Source organism: Nannospalax galili, unplaced genomic scaffold, assembly GCF_000622305.1.
Source record: "Nannospalax galili isolate Female #2095 unplaced genomic scaffold, S.galili_v1.0 scaffold1227, whole genome shotgun sequence".
Lineage (NCBI taxonomy): Eukaryota > Metazoa > Chordata > Mammalia > Rodentia > Spalacidae > Nannospalax > Nannospalax galili.
The window spans coordinates 178,573-184,441 of NW_008356461.1; the positions used below are offsets into that span (position 1 = coordinate 178,573).

Sequence of the window (5,869 nt, forward strand, 5' to 3'; positions counted from 1 at the left end):
CAACCGTCTATGGAGCCTCAGCTAGGGGTTGAGGGTGGACAGTCCTTTCCGCTCCACACTTGCATGTCGACTGGCTTGATTCTACGCAGCTCTCACACAGACGACCACAACAGTTTTTGGTTCATCGGTTCAACTACCATATCATGCCTAGAAGACAGGGTTTCCCAGGGGCCTTTCCTGATCTCTGCATCTGACAATATTTACATTCCCTCTTCCCTCTCTTTTTAAATATTGTATTTCTTTTTAATAGTCTTTTTTAAAAAATTTTTATGTACATGAGTGTGTCACCTGTAGGTACGTGCATGTACCCATGTCGTGCAACGCCTGTGGAGGCCAGAAGAGGGTGCCAGATCCCCTGGAACTAGAGTTATGGATAGTTGTTAACTGCCATGTGGGTGGGTGCTGGGAATCGAACCTGGGTCCTCTGCAAGAGCCGTCAGTGGTCTTAGCTGACTAGCCATTTCAGCAGCCCGCCCCTCTTCCTTACCTTGACTTCCTGAGCTATGGTTTCCACAGCAACAGAATGATGACTTACACACACGGACCCAAACACGCCTTTCTACACCATATTCCTATCCATGCTGTTCACAACAGCTACTGAAATGCTCATACACAGACAAGTGCATAAGCCGCACAGAGTGCATCCACACAGAGGATTGCTACACTGTAACTTAAGCGAATGAAACACCACAGACACATCCCACAATGTGGGGCAGTCTGGAAACTCTACAATCCATGAAAGAAGTCAAATACAGAAGACAGCATCGTGTGCGATTTCGATTACAGAAAATATATAGAATATACACATTCCTAGGGGAAGACATTGGGTAAGAGTTTTCCCTCAGGCGGGCATATGAAGGGAGTAACTGCTAAAAGGTATGTTGTTCCCTCTGATAGGAGGGAACAACACAGTCTAGAATCAGGTGGACTGTGAGGGTTAGCTTTGTTAACCTGACACACCATAGATTCCCCTGGGAAGAATGGCTGCATGAGAGATAGTCTGCATGGGGTTGGCCCGTGGGGAACTCTCTTAATTGATGTGGGAGACCCAGCCCACCGTCAGTGGCACCATTCCCTAGGAAGGGTATCCTGAACTGTACAAGACTGGAGAAACTCACTCAAGTAACAATGCAGCAAGTGAGCGTGCCCACATTTGTTTCTGTAGATTCCCCTGGGAAGAATGGCTGCATGAGAGATGGTCTGCATGCGGTTGGCCTGTGGGGAACTCTCTTAATTGATGTGGGAGACCCAGCCCACCGTCAGTGGCACCATTCCCTAGGAAGGGTATCCTGAACTGTACAAGACTGGAGAAACTCACTCAAGTAACAATGCAGCAAGTGAGCGTGCCCACATTTGTTTCTCTCTGCTCTTGACATGTGATAGGACCCGTTGTTTTGAAGTTGTGATGTGGCTTTTCAACAATGCTTGACTGTAACCTGGAATTGCATTGCAAAGACCCTGCTTTCTTCCCTAAATTGTTTTGTGGCAGGATATTTTATCACAGCAACAGAAATACAACTAGATCGCTAGAGAGTGCTGAGTGCACTGAAGCGTGGCCGGAGGGCACACTCACAAAAATTGATCGTTTTTGTTAAGTGAATTCTCAAAATATACAAAAAGAGGGAACCGAGCTCAAGTTATTTTCTAACTGCTGTTGTCATGGTTTCAATGTAGACGTGTCCCGTGAAGACTCCCAAGCTGAAGGATGCTTGCCCCGCTGATGCTGACACTGTTTGGAAAGGTGACGATCTTAAAAACAAGAGTGTAAGTGTGGAAATGTCAGGGTCACAGTGGTGAGGCTGGACCCACTAGGGATGAGAAATAAAAGGCTTGCAATGGGGTCCGAGGCAGCAAAGCTGACTAGAAAACAGTTGCCTCCGGGCTGGCTTCTGCGCGGTGACTGAAGTTGGCCTGCGTAGGAGCAACAGTCCCCACAGTGATCTCTGCTTAGGGTTTAAAGAGGCCCGAATGCTTTAAAACCCAGCTCAGAAATAGCCACAAAACTCATTTTTGAAAATTCTAGAGCAGAATCAGCTAGGCGGATCGCTGCCTCAAGGCAGCGTAATCCAATCTCTTTTTGGGGTGCTCTGGTTAGCTGTGATAAGTGCTGCTTTATGGAAACGCAACCTTGCTAAGTAAGCTTTTGTTCTGACCATCCGGGTCTCTTGACTGGATCTGTTCCTTCAAGAGGAAAAGAACCCAGTCTCTACCACACTGATATCCATAGTTAAGTGCATTAGGAAGTGGAGGTGCCATGGAGGAAGGAGGAAGGGGCATCCACGCCTTGAAGCAGATACCTCGTCCTCAGAAGATAAGCGTCTTCCTAATCCTCTTCTTCCTCCTCTTCTCCCCACCCACCCGCTCCTTCTCCCCATCCCCTCCCCTCTCTCCTTTGCTCCATCCCTCCATCCTCACGCCATCGCTCCCTCTCCTTTCTAACTTCACTGAGGTGAACAGCTCTTTCCACCACAGCACACACATCCTCCACGATGCATGCAGCCAGCCAACCAGCCATATTCTAAAACCTTGAGCCCAAAGAAATATGTTCTCCTTTTAACTCATCTCTCCTAGGTATTAGTCACAGCAATGAAAAGTCTGATTAAGACAGCTGACAAAATTTTGACAGCTTCATCATAATAGAACACCCCCTGCCCCCAGTAAAACACTACTGATCATACTGTCAAATAGTTGGTAAACACTTTCAACAAGACAGCCCGGCCTCAGACACAGCCCGGCCTCAGACACAGCCCGGCCTCAGACACCACAGCCCAGCCTCAGACACCAGACCTTCAAAGGCTTTTAGAATGAAGGTCTGAGAAAACATTAGGGAACTGAACACACGAGGAGTCTGGGGTGATCATTTCTAATTTCTGGGATATCCCATCCTATCACAAGGTATGTCTGAAAATGAGTTCAGAGCTTACCCAGAAACTAAAGGGTCCAAGAAACTTATGGAGCCCATGGGGGCAGCTGGACATGCCTGCCTGCTGGCCTGCTATGAAACATTCCACACGATCTTCACATGGGTGCAGTGGTGTCCAGCCCTTAGCCATGTTCCTAAGCAAGATCAGAATGTGGCTGAGTCAGAGGAAATCCCAGCATGGCAGTAAGGAACTATTCCATGATTTAAGGCACAGTCCATTATTTTCTTAACACCCAGATTTAGCCATTGTGGGGAGGCAGGACTAACTACCCGAGTACAGATGTTAATTTTCCCCCCAATTACCCATTTGCAACCTGTTATTTGATTCCTAAAAATCATTTACATAAGACATCATTTGGTTCCCCAAGACTATAAAAAGAGACCAGTGGCAGGCAGAATGCTAAAGGTGCTTCCCAGAATCTCATCTCTGTTCTCGATCCTTCTGTGAGACATCCATTTCTCTTGATGTGTGTGCTTTTCCCTTGCATGTGGGATTGAGGTCCATAATCAGCTAAGTCTGTCTTGACACAAAAGAGAGATGATCTTAGTGGTATTTACCTAACAACCGGAGTGCTTGGAATCTGACTTTTAGGAGCAGTGACTCTCCTCAGCTGACCTTGGTAAAACAGAACCTGGAGGTCATCTACGTGTGAAGTCCTCATCCAGGGTCACATTAAAATTGTGGGAGTGACACATCTACAATGCAACCTCTGCACCCAAGGCTCAGATTCAAGAGGGGAGTGAGGGGATATTAATCCATCTCTCACGTAACAGATGGTGATTAACCCAGAAAGCCACAACTGGCCACAAGTGCAGAGAGTGCGGTGAACTCAATCTCAGAATCCAAACCCTAGTTCACATCTCTGCCACCCAAGGCACAGGGTCCACTGAGGAAGAGGGCCGGGGAAATACTAAGAGTCAGCGGCGGTTGCTGACCACGAGGAAGCAGTTTTCCAGATAGTTGGGAAGTTACTTGTGGGAACTTAGAGCACTGGTAACATCGTGCTTAAGGGTTACGCAAGCTGCAAGCAGACAAAATCCCACCCTAGAAGTGAGGAAGAGGTGTAGAAGTCCCAACCTCAGCTGACAAACTAGCGGAACTGGTAACTACTGCGATACGGAAAGTGGGTTTTCTTGAACTGTGTGAAACCAGATAGGTTAACTGGGCTTCCGTGCGCATGGATGCACACTGAACGACATCTGGGGGCAGAAACGTGACCTCCTAGGCCTTAATATATATGACAGAGTACGTGGAGACTGGCCGGGTGTAAGAGAGTACTGCAGATTGCGGAAGGGGTCTAAATATGATCAAAGTATATTGTCTGAAACTCACAGAAATTCAACAACTTTTTTTTTTAATGGAAGGGGAGTTGCTTTGAGTCTCCACATCTGTGTTAATTTGCTCTTCGGTGATGGCTACTGACCTCAGGATCTACTATCAAAAGGACAAGATTAATGACGCCGTATAATTTAGTGTACCTAAATGTATGTGCAAACGTGTGCGCATGTGTATGGACGCTAGGGGACCGCCTCGGGCGCTCTTTCTCAGGCACTGTCCACCTGACTCCATCGAATTCGGCCAAAAGTGTTTTCAAGTAGTGGTGGCTTTGAAAGCCGCCTTCCGTAGGATTTCTACATCCTGTCAATCAGACTTTACAAAAGGTCTTCGGCTTGTGTCCAAAGCAACCATTCCTGGCGTACAGCTTTTCCGTTGGGTCTCTGTGCTTCCCACGTCTGCTGTCCCCACTATCCAAATCCCTTCCTAGCACTGACCGAGGCGGTACTGGCTCTCTGTCCCTTCTAAGTGAACACCTAGAAGTCTTTCAATCTGCAAGTTGTAGGCCTGCTATGACCACAGCCTCTTAAATTAATCCATCACCTGACGTCCTTTGCTGTCAGAAGCTCCTGGAACCCATTTCCTGTTACGAACTTTCATGATGCTACCTAGTAATATGTTAATTATTGCATACGGCTCAACATGCCAACCAAGGCTACTGGCTTTGCACACACTGTGGGTGAGGCATCTGCATGATATATGACAATATGGGTACAACGAAACTAAACTGGGCTCTGATGCTACCTACAGATGCTTGGGTTTAATTTTCCCATCTATAAAATGTGAGCCAACAGTATACACCTTGGGCTGCTAGAGTACTTACCCTCAACACTGCATGAACGAGGCAGGCCTGTAATGGCAGCCCTCAGCAGGTAGAGCCAGAAGGAGGAGGACTGCAGTATCATCCCCGTCTACACAGGGAGTCTAGGCTACGTGAGACCGTGACAAAAACACACAGAGAGAATCCAATGCCCCCTTCTGACCTCCGTGGGCATTGCATGACACACGTTCAGTCACAGGCATGCAGGCAATACATTCATACACACACGCACAAAAAAAAAAAAAACTTAAATATTTTTTAAGTAAAGAAAAGGATGTGTGAGCAAATTTCTGAGTAATGACAGAGAGGTTGCTTGGCATGCATGAGGCCAAAAGTTCAATTCTAAGTAGCTGCGCTGCCCCTTGAACCCCCAAATGTTGAAGCCGGCTCCTCTGATTTATGTCTCCGGGATTTAGAGTTCAAGCTTGGGATATATTATCTTCGAACAGATCTATTCAACGGCAGCAAAACATTTTCCCCTTCTGAGGCTAGGGATGGAACATGACTTCAGTAGGAAGTAGGGATGGAGCCTACCAGTAAACTACATCGCTAGTCCATAATTACGGGAAAGTTACATTGTATGTTAGATGTATGTCCTGAGAAAGGGGGACTGGCACCTGTTTGTGAGTTAAGCACAAAGAGCAAAGAGTATAGCTATGCTGTAAATGTTTCTGGCTTAGTTTAGGCAACTCAAGATTCTCAGAGGATTGCAAGGCTTAGAGAGGGCACATTATCAATGCGTTTGGAGTGATGTCGGTAAGCCGTGGGTGAAAACAGAAAGCGACCGTAA

At 46.9% G+C, this 5,869-nt stretch overlaps 1 protein-coding gene across 1 annotated transcript in view; it reads right to left on the reverse strand.

Annotated features, from left to right (window-relative positions):
- LOC103751216 (steroid sulfatase) overlaps window positions 1-5,869 on the reverse strand; it is a 124,794-nt gene that overhangs the window by 102,853 nt on the left and 16,072 nt on the right. The gene's annotated exons all lie outside the window — the stretch shown is intronic.